The following is a 12,754-nucleotide window of genomic DNA, read 5'->3' on the forward strand; positions in this document are numbered from 1 at the left end:
GCTTTTTCAGACTGCTTTTTCGTTTCTGCTTTTTCAGATTGCTACCCTGTTGAATCTCAAGACCATATCTTTCAATGGCGTCAAGATTTTCAGCTTGAAGGGATTTCGTCCTTCAAACTATTGAGACATAACCTCCAGAAAATTCTCCAATTTCTTTGATATTTCCAACCATGCTTAAAAGAAGCTCTTCCATTTCTTTTATAGTGTTCTCACAAGAGCTCCAAAAAGGGATAAAACATAACTCCCTTTATGTAACTTATGTCTCCAATGTGTTATAAAATAAAAGGGACTCTTTTAATTTAAATATTTCCCACAAACTATAGTCTATGCATTAATAAAGTTAAATATTTAAATTTAACTTTATAAAATAGCTTTATCAATGCAAAACAAATCTTATCAATGATAAACAAGTCTTCTTGCCGATTTTAAACAATTACCATCGACATACCGTTGCCATTGGATATGTCCACCCATGCCCAAGATGACTTGCTATAAATAGTAAGTATGCCCAAAGTTGCCTCAAAACCCCTCAGAAAGACCTGCAACTGAAACTCTCTAGGCCAAATGGCCTCTAAGCCCCTTTAATGTCCTGGGTAGCCTACGGGACCGTGGGGAAATAGGCTAACGACAACATCATGCTATGAATGCTAAAAAGGGGACATTACAGGAAAGACATGATGAGGCTAATGAAGGAAGTAACAGGAAGTAAGGAGGAGAAAACAGAGGTGAGGAACTGTGGAGCACCGATTGCGAAAAGGAAGAACATACAAAAGGGACATGCTTGCGTAAAGCCTTTTGTGACATCTATCAGGTGTTGGGCCACATAATTAAGGACTGTCCCTACAATATAAAAGCGCAAAATGCACAAGTATTCTTTACGCAAGAAGAGCAGTCCGCACCGCCTTCCAACCCTCCATGAAGCACAATTACAAAAGCCTCACCTGAAGGGTATAGAAACAATAAATGGGGAAGCAATAACAACAACAATAATATAACACACCCAAGAGAGCTATCCAGTATGATTTCAAAGGAAGACCCATGATTCAATGTTGGCGATGCAACAGATGGGGACATTTTGCTTGAGACTGCCAGAATGGTGGAGGACAAAACGAAGGAATGTTGTGTAAATAGTGTGGACTGGGTAATCATGAGGATGCCAATTGCCCCAAACAAAAAGGTGTGAACATGCTGGATATTGTAGAACCAGGAAGCAAAGTATTGGCCATTACGAGAATGCAAGCCAGGAAACCTACATATTTGGATGCAAATACAGAGAAAGAAAGATTTGAAGAAGCCAGATTGGACATTCAAAGTAACATGGTAGAGGAAGAGAAAGCAAGGCCAAACTTCCACCCACCCGACCTGTACCAAACATCATGAAACAAGTACTGGAGACCATTGTTCTTGTGAAAATTGCGCATCTATTAGAAACACTACCTCAGCTGTGGGTAGCAATAACACAAGGAGCAAGTATCAAAGGAGTACCGTTTGCGGAGAAGAGAGAGAAAGTGCACCCAGGAAAAGAGACTAACTCCTTGTTTACCACAAGAATGGGGAGGACACCTACAGTAGTAGAAATGTAGATAATGGGAAGTAAACTATCAAATACTAATTTCAAGGGAGGTTCAGGCATGAATGTCCTACCTAAGGAGACATGGAAGGCACTAGAGAAACCTACACTTTGGCCACCCACGTTTTAATTGGTGGGCGCAGAATATTGAATTAAGCCAATAGGAACTCTGATGGAGCAAAAGGTAGTGATTGGTACACAACAATTCCTCTTGGACTTTGTGGTGATTACCTTAGAAAACAAAGGGTATGATGTGTCGTTGGGGAGAGGATAGCTAGTCACAGCAAAGGCCACTCGTAATTGGAAGAGAAATACTGTTTCCATAGAAGTAGACAACTGAAAGTACATAATTGATTTAAGGAATCAGTTTGTAAGTCAAGATTTGGCATCCGATTCAAAGGCATAGGGAATAGATAGAGACAGAGTGGAACCAGAAGAAGTGCTCCAACTCGGGGAGTGCTCAGAAGATGAAACAAGCTCCCTCAATGGTTTGGTTCACTGGTAGATGAGAGACTATGAAGTATTCTAGCTAGAATGTAAAATGTTGCAAATCCAACAATTTGAATCAGAAGAAAAGTACCTAAAATCTTATAAGGAGTACAAGGAGGGTACAATCACCCTCAATAATAAACCAACACATATATTTAGCAAGTAGAGGAAAGTAGAATACGAGTAGGATAAGTTGCAAATGATAAACCTGGGGGAGAAGGAGCAACCCAAGGAAATCCTCATAAGGGATGACTAGGACCTAGTGTTGGAGGCTGTAACTTTTAAGATCTTCATGGAATATAAAGACTTATTTGCATGGACGTACAAGGACTTGAAAGGAGTGCCATTGAAATTGTGCGCCCATCGGATATCATTGATACCACGAGAAAGACCAGTGCACAAACGACGGTATTAGATGAACAAGAACTATGCAACCAAGGTTTAGGAAGAAACCACGAAAATGCTTGAGGTAGGAATAATATTCAAGGTGCAAACGAGTGAGTGGTAATCCCCTATAGTTATATCACTAAAGGAGGACGAGAACCAAATTCGGGAATATGTCAACTTCAGATGCTTGAATGCGGTAACTATAGAAGACCCCTTCCCAATCTTTTTTATAGATAATATCCTTGAAGAGGTAACTAACCATGAAATATACTCTTTTATGGATGGGTTTTCAAGATATAACAAAATCAACATTGTTAGGAGGATAAGCTCAAAACCATATTTGTAGTCAAAGATGGGGTGTATTCTCATAACAGGATGCCGTTTAGGATGTGCAATGCACCAACCACCTTTAAAAGATCATACTGCATATCTTTGACGGGATGTCTACAGGGAATTTCAAAGCCTTCCTAGATGATTGGTCAATTTATAGTGGGAAGGACTACCACCTTAAAGTCATTGGTGAATGCATGGATAGATGTAAGAGGGCAAGGTTGGACTTGAATCCCAATAAATGCAGGTTTATGGTTCTGCAAGGTCGACTTCTGGGCCTTATAGTATGCAAGGAAGGGTTGAAAACATATCTCGACAAGATCAAGGTCATTCTAGATATGGATGCTCCATTGGATGTGATTGGTGTTAAGTCCTTTTTGGGACATGTGGGGTACTATAGGAGATTTATAAAAGGCTTTGTTGAAGTGTCTCTACCCGTAGAAAAGTTAACTAGAAAAGGAGAACGGTTTTGTTGGGAAAAAATAGGAGGCTTTCCAGGAGTTAAAAAAGAGACTTGTGGGTACTCCTATTCTCATATACCCCGATTGGAACAAGGAATTCCATGTCCATGTGGATGCTTCCAATTATGCCATAGGTGCCACTTTGGCACAAATGGGGAAGGAAGGATTAGACCATCCAGTGTACTTTGCAAGTAGGCTACTATCAAAAGCAAAGAAAAATTACACCACCATTGAAAGGGAAGTAGTAGGTATGGTGTATGCAATTTAGAAATTTAGTCATTAATTATTAGCTACTCCCTTTACATTTTTCGTTGATCATCAAGCACTCATGTATCCAATAAACAAACCTATGACTCAAGGGAGAGTAAGTAGGTGGCTAATCCTTCTCCAAGAAGTCACTTTTAAAATCGTAGTCCGCCCAGGGAAAAGTCATGTAATTTTAGATCAGTTATCAAGAATCAAGTTAGGATAAGCCCTTGGAAGTGGAGCGAATGAGGATTTTCCAAATGCCCGTTTATTTCAAATTGCCATACTACCTCAGTGGTACGAAAGGGTCAAGTAGTACTTGTCAACAACTACCTTCCCAAAGGAAATGCTAGTGGCAGAGAGGAGGAAAATTGCATTGAAAAGTAGGACATTCCAATTGATTAGCTGATTGTTGTATAAGATGGGGCTGAACGAAGTGTTAAGGAGATGTGTCATGGAGGAAGAGATTTTAGGAGTTCTAAGAGAATCTTATTAAGGGTTGGCAGGAGGTCATATGAGACCTGATTCAACAGCTCGAAAAGTGTTGTTGGTTGGACTCTGGTGGCACACGATGTATGATAGATGATCGAGAATGGGTCTTGAGCTGTGATACATGTCAAAGGGTAGGCAAACCCCTAAAAATAAATTTATGCCATTGTTTCCATCACAACCACAAGAATTATTTGAAAGATGGGGGCTAGACTTTGTAAGGCCCTTGCCGCCTAGTAGTAACTACAGATGCAAATACATAGTGGTGGCAACTGAATACCTCACAAAATGGGTAGAGGCACGAGCACTCCTTAACAACACAACACTCAGTACAACCAAATTTCTGTATGAGCAAATAGTCACAAGGTTTGACATACCACTACAGTTGATAAGTTGCAAAGGGCTACACTTTGTAAACCAGGCCATCAAAACAATGACAAGTGAGTACAATTTTTTTTACAAAATTTTTCATTCTTTTTCCAATCCATACAATCCTACTAGGACAAATGGTCAAGCAAAATCTACAAATAGAATATTGGTTAAAATTTTGTACAAGACTTGTGGAGTTGAAAAAGGAGATTGGGAGGAAAGACTTCCAACAGACTTGAGGGTGTACAGGACCACCTATAAGGCCACCACTAGGCAAACTCCCTTTCACTTAATGTACGGACAAGAGACAATGATGCTAATGGAATATGCAGTATCTAGCCTAAGAATAGCAGTTTAGCATAGGTTAGGAGATGAAGAGAGTTTAAGGCTCAACACTTCAATGAAACTCGATGAGAGAAGAATGCTAGCTCAATGGGTGACGGAAGTGGCACAAAGGGGTCGAAAATTTTGGCATGATAAGCATTTGAAGAGGATGAATTTTAGACTTGGACAATTGGTTCACAAATACAATGGGAAAAATGAAATTTTACTAGGTAAGTTTAGAGTATGTTGGCTCGGACCATATAAGGTCATGGAGATAAAGGACAATGGGGCACTTAGGTTGTCTACCTTGGATAATAAGCCCCTAAAAGACCTTGTTAATGGATTAAAATTCAAGCTTTATAAGAAAAGGAGTTGTTTCCTATCTACTCCACAGGTATAAGAAATCTAAAAGAAAAGGGAAAAGAAATAAAAGAAATAGAAAAAGTGAAAAAAGAGGACACAAATGTGATTGTTGATGAAGAAGAAATAAAGGGAAATTTTAAAATAACCACAAAAGAAAATGTCAAAGGAGATGTAACAACAACGAAAAATCATAAGACTCCTTTATATAAAGCAAGAGGATGGTCTCCAGATGTCATATTAGGTGGGCTAGGTGTTTGGAAGAGAGAAGTCAAAGTCACAGCCTTACAAAGAGTACGTGGGCAAGGTAGACGCGTACGAGCCAGCATGCGGAGAAGACCCACTCGCAAACACATTGTTGGCAGCATATGAATTGGAGTTGGCAGCACACAAGTTGGAGGGGGCAGCAAAAGTACAGACAACGTACGTAGGGTACAGAGGAAAGAAATTATAGACATCATATGAAGATGAGGGAACACAACCCGCGTATGACAAGTACAGAAGGCAGTCTACATATGAAGAAGCAAGAACATAGTCCTCATATGACAGAGAGGGGGTTTGTGTACGAAAAAGGCCTAGGAGTATCATACGAAAAAGTGAGGGGGCCGATGTATGAATAAGAAAGAGGAGCATCGTAGGACAAAGTAGGGGGTCAACGTATGGATAAGAAAGAGGAGCATTGTACAGCTAAGAAGAATGTACATATAACAATATCAGAACAAGAGCTGGAAGAGTGGGCATAGTCGTTAAGTACCATCACGTACCGAGGCTTGGTGTGAGTAGGGAACATGAAGCTGTACGGGTCAAGTACAAGTAGCATATCCTTGAGGAAGAGTTAGACCAAGAAGCAATCAAGGAAAGCCATGAAGAAGAGAACGGTTGGAGCAAAAATCGAATCAAAGTCACCTGCTGTTTTACCAAGTACCAAAAAATGGTTAAGATAAGTCTGGGGAACCCCAGCAGAGGAAAAATCATAGACTCCAAGAAGAAAAATCTAATCTTGCAGGTGAGGAAGTTGAAGAAGATGGCAAGCAAGAAGGACAAAGGGAAAATTGCAGAAAAGACTACCACTGCCAATATTACTTTTGAAAGTGTAATGAGAAGTGAATGTCGCACTTGGTGGGAAAATGCGGAAGACAATCACACCTTGAAGGAGGCAGTATGCAGAGCAGAGGTAGATGAAATAATTTCTATACCTATATTTGATTTAAAGGAGTTTGAATCCATATTACAAACCATGGTGGTTGGCTATGATAAGACAACTCATTAATCCATAATCTTGTGCTCACAGCAAACTCTGACCATCTCCTACCTGGCTAAAGAAATTAATAAGGTTTTTGGTATTCTTATGCAAGGACAAGAACTAACAAAAACCCTGATTACAATGGAGGAAAAAAGAAGTGGTTGGGGTTAATGTGCATAAATGACCTTACAAAATAGGAGCAGGAGAGCATTCTTAGCAAAATGAATAGTCGGGGTCTAAAGAAAATTTTCATAGTTAATGAAAAATGGCGATGCACTATAGACTTTTTTAAAAAGAAAACTTACAACCGGAAGTCACACATCAGATATTGCTTTATGGATGTTACTTGTGGTTGATGGATTGAATAGGGGATAGGTGTACAACCGAGCGCAGTTTCTCTCAAAGAGATTACAATAATTCATGGAGTTGAAGGATAATGCATACTACATGCCACACAACGTGATAGCCTTATTCTTGGAAGCAGTCTGTACTTAGGTGGCCGTTGAACATAGAGGGGCATATGTTCCAACAAACATAGTGGAACCCTACAAATCAGCCATGACATATTGGTTCACATGGACACTTTCGGAGCAGGGTCAGGTGGGGGAGAACCACGGAAAAAGAAACCAAGACGGGCAATGATACAAGTAGCATCCATTGAGAGTTCAAGTCAGGAGGAGATTGGAGAGGATAGTTCAGAGGAGGATGAGACTAGTGTAAACACATCTTCAGATTCACAAGAGGAAGAAATCCGTTTGAGCCACTTGAAGGGCATGCCTAGAGATATCATTTTTTTACCAATAGTGGGAGGCCCATTGCCAAGCGGGGTACTTGAGTATGCCCAAATTCACCAAGTTGAGATTAGGGGTGCTGAATTACAAAAGAGGAATTACAAAAGAGGATTGTACATGTAAGCAATAGGAAGAGGGAGGTACCACCGTTGGTACAGAGGAAGGCATCCGTACTATGCCTAGTATGTAGGAAGGTACAGATGTTCGTACCATGGAGGGCAGCCATACAGAGGAGGGGACCCATAGTTCAGAGGGGGAAGACAATAGAGAACAAAAGGTTCTTCAATGGGTGGCAACAAGACTTTCATTGACAAGAGTGGCAAACTTGATTCCTATAGATCAACAGACTCATACTAAGGTGATAGATCTCAAGTGTCGGAAAAAGTGTGGGCACAAGGTAAGACTGCACACATTGCAAGGTATAGAAGTAGCACACTCTATTGCCTTGGTGGTATATCCTGAAGGAAAAATGGCTGCACAACATGAGAAGCACGGGGAAGAACCCAAAATTGAAAATAAAGACACACCAAGGGAGGATACACCAGTGAGGATGCAGTACTGGAAGATGTAGATAGACTACTCGAAGAAGTTGGGATAGTACCTCCACCCTCATTGACCCCTATGGAGGTAGATGGGGAAAACATAACAAAATACAAAATGAGAAAGTGGGGCCTTTCGAGACAATCTCATCGGAAGACAAAGAAGAAAGATTCCTCAAAGAGTTGCATGATATGGAACATACTACCAAGGAAATTCTAGAATAAGCTAAGAGTCAGAACCTCGAGGCAATAGTGAGAGCAGCGAAATCCTTGTCAACATTCATTAAGTGGAAATGCCACACAAATTGGAGTTTACTTCAGCAAAGTGGGTACAGGCAGGAGCAATTAGTTGAAAGTTGGACAACTTGATACACCATACCTTTAGTGAAGGAACAACCACCCCTCATCCACACACTTGTAGAAATGGAGGTAGCATTTAGAAGGATATACTTGGAACTTCAGCAAGAAAAGGAATTGACCAGACAAGTGGAAACGGAGTGGAAGGTAGAAAAAGCTGCCCTAGAAGAAAAGTGGAGGGTTGAAAAAGCTGCCGTGGAAAATTGAAAGATAGAGAAAGCTGCATTGGAAGAGAAATTAGCAACAATAGAGGCGGAAAAGATGGATGCATTGCATGTTTTAAGTAGAAGACTGCTGAATGAGATCTCCTACACTTTGAGCCCTCAGCCCCGAGTCCAGGGATGCCTTCATAGCCTACTTCTTGAACTCTGATTTTCTTTTAGTTTTGTTGGGTAGTCATCTAGAAGCCGACTTCTTTTTTGCGGGGGTTAAATGTAGTATGTAATAAAGTAATGTTGTAATCAAAACTAGTTAAGCTTTGTTGGGTTAGGGTAGTTAGGAAGTGAGGGGATGTGTCTATTGGTTTTCCCAACCAACCAACCATTATATAAGAACTTTGGCATATGGATGATGTATTCATGTTTTTTGGGTAATTGATAAAGAAATAACATTTCGTTGCCATTTTGGTATTTTGGTACTACTAATGAATGTTCTGTTGGTACAATTGAATTTATGTTATATTGCTCTCTATAACCTGTGTCAATAACCATTCTATATTGTTGTTTCAAGGCAAGAGCTCTACTTGTATTATTTATCCAATACATGTGCTCTAAAGTTGTGAACATGTCATATGCAGTATCTAATTTGATATAATTGGAACTATATTATCCTTTATAGCATCCACTAATATCTTTATGGCTTTATTATTGTTTTTCATCCATTGACAATTCTCATTGTCTTCAGGTTTAGAAGTTTCTTTTTTCATAGATAACTCTTAACTCACGTTTGTTTAGGGCAAGCATTATTCTAAATTCCAAGATACAAAGTTTGATGCTCTTTCAAGACAATCCACATATCTGACATCATTCACCATTATATATATATATATATATATATATATATATATATATATATATATATATATATATATATATATATATATATATATATATATATATATATATATATATAAAGAACTATAAATGGAATTTAGATAATCTCTTTTTATATATATGTGTGTGTGTGTAAAAAGAACTCTAAATGCAATTTAGATGATCTCTTATAAATCTGATCGGGATCTTCCTTATGCTAGCTCTGATACCATGTTAATTTTGGTCAGATTTAGATTAAAGAATTTTTTTAGTATTTTATTTCAAACTGTATTTTGATTGCCATTTGACAATAGTGCACCTAGAATAAGACTCATTGTGATTTGTTCTTAATTTATAATGATCCTAATGTTGGTATCAGTATAATGCTCTAGAACTAAGATGAAAGTTCAAAGAACAATTTGATCTTGAGTAAGTATGATAATTTTCTGCCAATTTGAAAAGGTATAAATAATATTGCTGCTGTATTTTGTAATTGCACTTTTATTTATTCTCTGTGTTCCAAGTTTCATAGCCACTCAATATAAATATGATTATGTGGAGACATGTCTCTACATGATCATAATTCACGTAGGGATATGTCCCAGTTACAAATAGATTAACAGTGTTTTGACCTTGATGCTGATTCATAATACATATTTGCTGCTTAATATTAATTATGAATGATCACATCTTACCAACGTGGTTTGTTGTTATATTCAAAGGCGATGTTTGTGCCGACCTATATGAGAAGATAATGTTGATAATCATTATTGATGGTAGTGGCAGACTGATAATCTTCATCTATTACATATAGTCGATGCACAACAATGAGATACATGATTAAAGATAAGTTGATACCCAATATACACATGTTTCAATATGAGATTAACATGATTAATAATTATTAGCAACATACATAAATAAATACATATACATAGACACATAAGAGTTAATAATTATGAATCATCTATTATGTTAACAATACTCATAACAATTATTGAGCAGAATACAGGAGGAGGATAGATATGAAATGCTCAAAGTTTGTAACAAACAAATTTTCCTAACCAATTTAAAACTCCTAATGAGCTAATAACTGATTCCATTTCACATGAAAAAGACTTCCTTTAACTATTTTTCAACTAGAAGGTAGTAACTGCTTCATATTTAGTTTACAAATTATAATCATCTAATGAAATTCAATAAATAAATGAATACTCTGCTAACATTTTTAATCATTCTAACTGATAACATGTTCAGCTGAAAGTAAAGTACATCTATCAACTAATGTCTTTAATCTAACTGTTAACATGTTCAGCTGAAAGTTAAGTAACAACTATCTATTCAATCTTTAGGAATCTAAAGGTAGGTGCAAAGAACATACAAAAATTAATGGAGAAATCCCTTTGTCATGTTGTTCAAGCCTCGGCATTGGTGAGAGGAGAAGCATTGACGTAGACTTAACCTCCCAATTGCGGACCATACTTATCCCCACACATCCTAACTTAATAGAACGACCCTCCCTACCTCGGGATCGAGCTTGGGATGTTCTTAAGTCTAGCCATCCGAGTTACCCGGTGGTTTGAGTGTCCTATTAGTTATTCCTAAATAACTGAAGCTTCTGGACAAACAAAAGGATCTCATGATCGACACATCTGCCTATATCTACCCTGGCCAAGGATTTCAAATTGGGTTCGTAAACCCGATCTCCACCACTTGACTTGACAATAGGTTTCATCATTAGGACATGCATGAGCTATTATGTGTGTTTGTTACTTAGTTATCTGATTCCAATCTTGATTCTTGCAGGTTATCTACACCTCTTCACCATTGATGGCGTCCTTGCCGGTGAATTCCTTGGTGTTTGGACTTCATGATATTATTTACAGCTTTGCATTATGTATAAAAGAAAAGAAATAAATTTGGGCAGGATCATTAGTTCATGGTTATCGTTATGATTTCCATCTTCCATAGCTACAGCTGAGACAATCTCATGGTTAATGAACAATAGGTGACATGATATTAGACCCTGTGAATTCCGACTAAGGAAGCTATGTTTATTTATGCATACTCCATTCGGACTGTATATAAATTTGGCAACAGTATTTACTTTAACATGGAAAGATGAACATAACAAGACACCGACTGGTATGGTAGTAAGAATTAAAAAGAAATGATAGATCAAATACATATCAATTGGACTTGGCATATCTTACGTGACTTGTGACAGATTTTCCTTCCACGGCCGGAAATAATGAACTCCCGCACTTCCCTTGTTCTGATCTCGTGGATGGATAAAGATGTGAAGGTGAAAAGAAATGGGATAGCAAGCTTATGAGACCGATATTAATCTCAGAATCTCTTGACTTCGCTTAAATGCATTAGCAGGTGAATAGAAGGGTCACAGAAATGCAAAGAGGAAAGATTATATCAAATACGATCAATGATACTCTATATTTAATGGCCGGCTTGGCTCTTCGGCTACCTTCGGTTATCAAGAAGGCCATTTTGAATGCCTCACAAATTCAAATCATAAAAGAAAGAAAATAAAGAGGGAAAGAATAAGGAGTTGAGGAGTTTTAATTTTTATTTTATTATTATTATGCGCTCTTATATACGTTCATGTGTATATATTGGTGAAATGACATCAGTAGATTATAAAGTTATAATTTATTGGTGTCATATATATATATATATATATATATATGTATGTATGTATGTATGTATATATATATGTTCGTATTTTAAGGGTGTATAATAATGATTAAATAAGAGATTTCAATAATAAATCTTTAGAGGTATGAATTTTATATTTTTAATTTAGATTATTTAAGTTTTATTATATTGTTTTCTTAATAGCTCATGCGGTCTTATAATGCAATCTGTGGTCAAATCTTCGTAGCCTTTCCAAGGTAGTCTTAGGTCATACCTGTCGGTCCTGATGACTGGACCAATTGACCATCCCCTTACGATGATCCTGTTTAGCAATACTTCCCCTCTCTTTAGTCTTCTTCCTGCAATCACCCAAGCAAAACATTCTCGCCAAGACATTAATTTGAAAATATATTGATCGTGAATTTCAATCAAACAATTGTCAATCATCTAATGACAATTATAGGTTGCTCGATTATTTTCATCAATGTCTATAATAACTAACTCATTTCACACGATCATGAAAGAAATAATTTGTTATCAGTTTATACAACGTATATAATTAACTAACTTGTTTCACATGACCAGGAAAAGAAATAATTCGTTGAACCAACAGTTTTGATCAAATTAAAAATTAGGGCAAAATTTGGCAAAGTTGATAGACCACTAATGCATTTGAGTTCATCGATTGGACTAATCTGAACAGAGCTACAAGTCTTTAACATGTAATCTGTTAACAAGTCAGTTTAATGGTTTGCTCATGTAATCTGTTGTTGCTTTGAGTGGAATATTTGAAGTGGAAAACACTAGACTGAGCCATGTATTTTTTATTTTTTAATTTGAAACCTGGATATTTATAATGCCTTGGACTGCCGTTCAGCACAGTCAGACTTAAAATAAAATTAGGAAGTTCCATATTTAACTATGCTTGTGAACTAACAACTTTTTGGTGGACATTATAATTATCTTCACAATTTTATGAAATTTACCGCGGTCTGGAGAAGATATGTTAATTATTCTATTTACAGCTCTTTAAAGTGTACCCTTGCAGTTTTAGGAACCTTTGCATTTAGCTATTTTATAATACTATCAAACCAAAGTGACATGAGAGGAAATCTT

At 37.4% G+C, this 12,754-nt stretch overlaps 1 protein-coding gene across 1 annotated transcript in view; it reads left to right on the forward strand.

Moving 5' to 3' along the window:
* Window positions 1-12,754, forward strand: part of RH39 — a 138,591-nt gene that overhangs the window by 58,106 nt on the left and 67,731 nt on the right. The gene's annotated exons all lie outside the window — the stretch shown is intronic.

Source organism: Cupressus sempervirens, chromosome 8, assembly GCF_028749045.1.
Source record: "Cupressus sempervirens isolate cs-2001-9-10 chromosome 8, ASM2874904v1, whole genome shotgun sequence".
Classification (NCBI taxonomy): domain Eukaryota; kingdom Viridiplantae; phylum Streptophyta; class Pinopsida; order Cupressales; family Cupressaceae; genus Cupressus; species Cupressus sempervirens.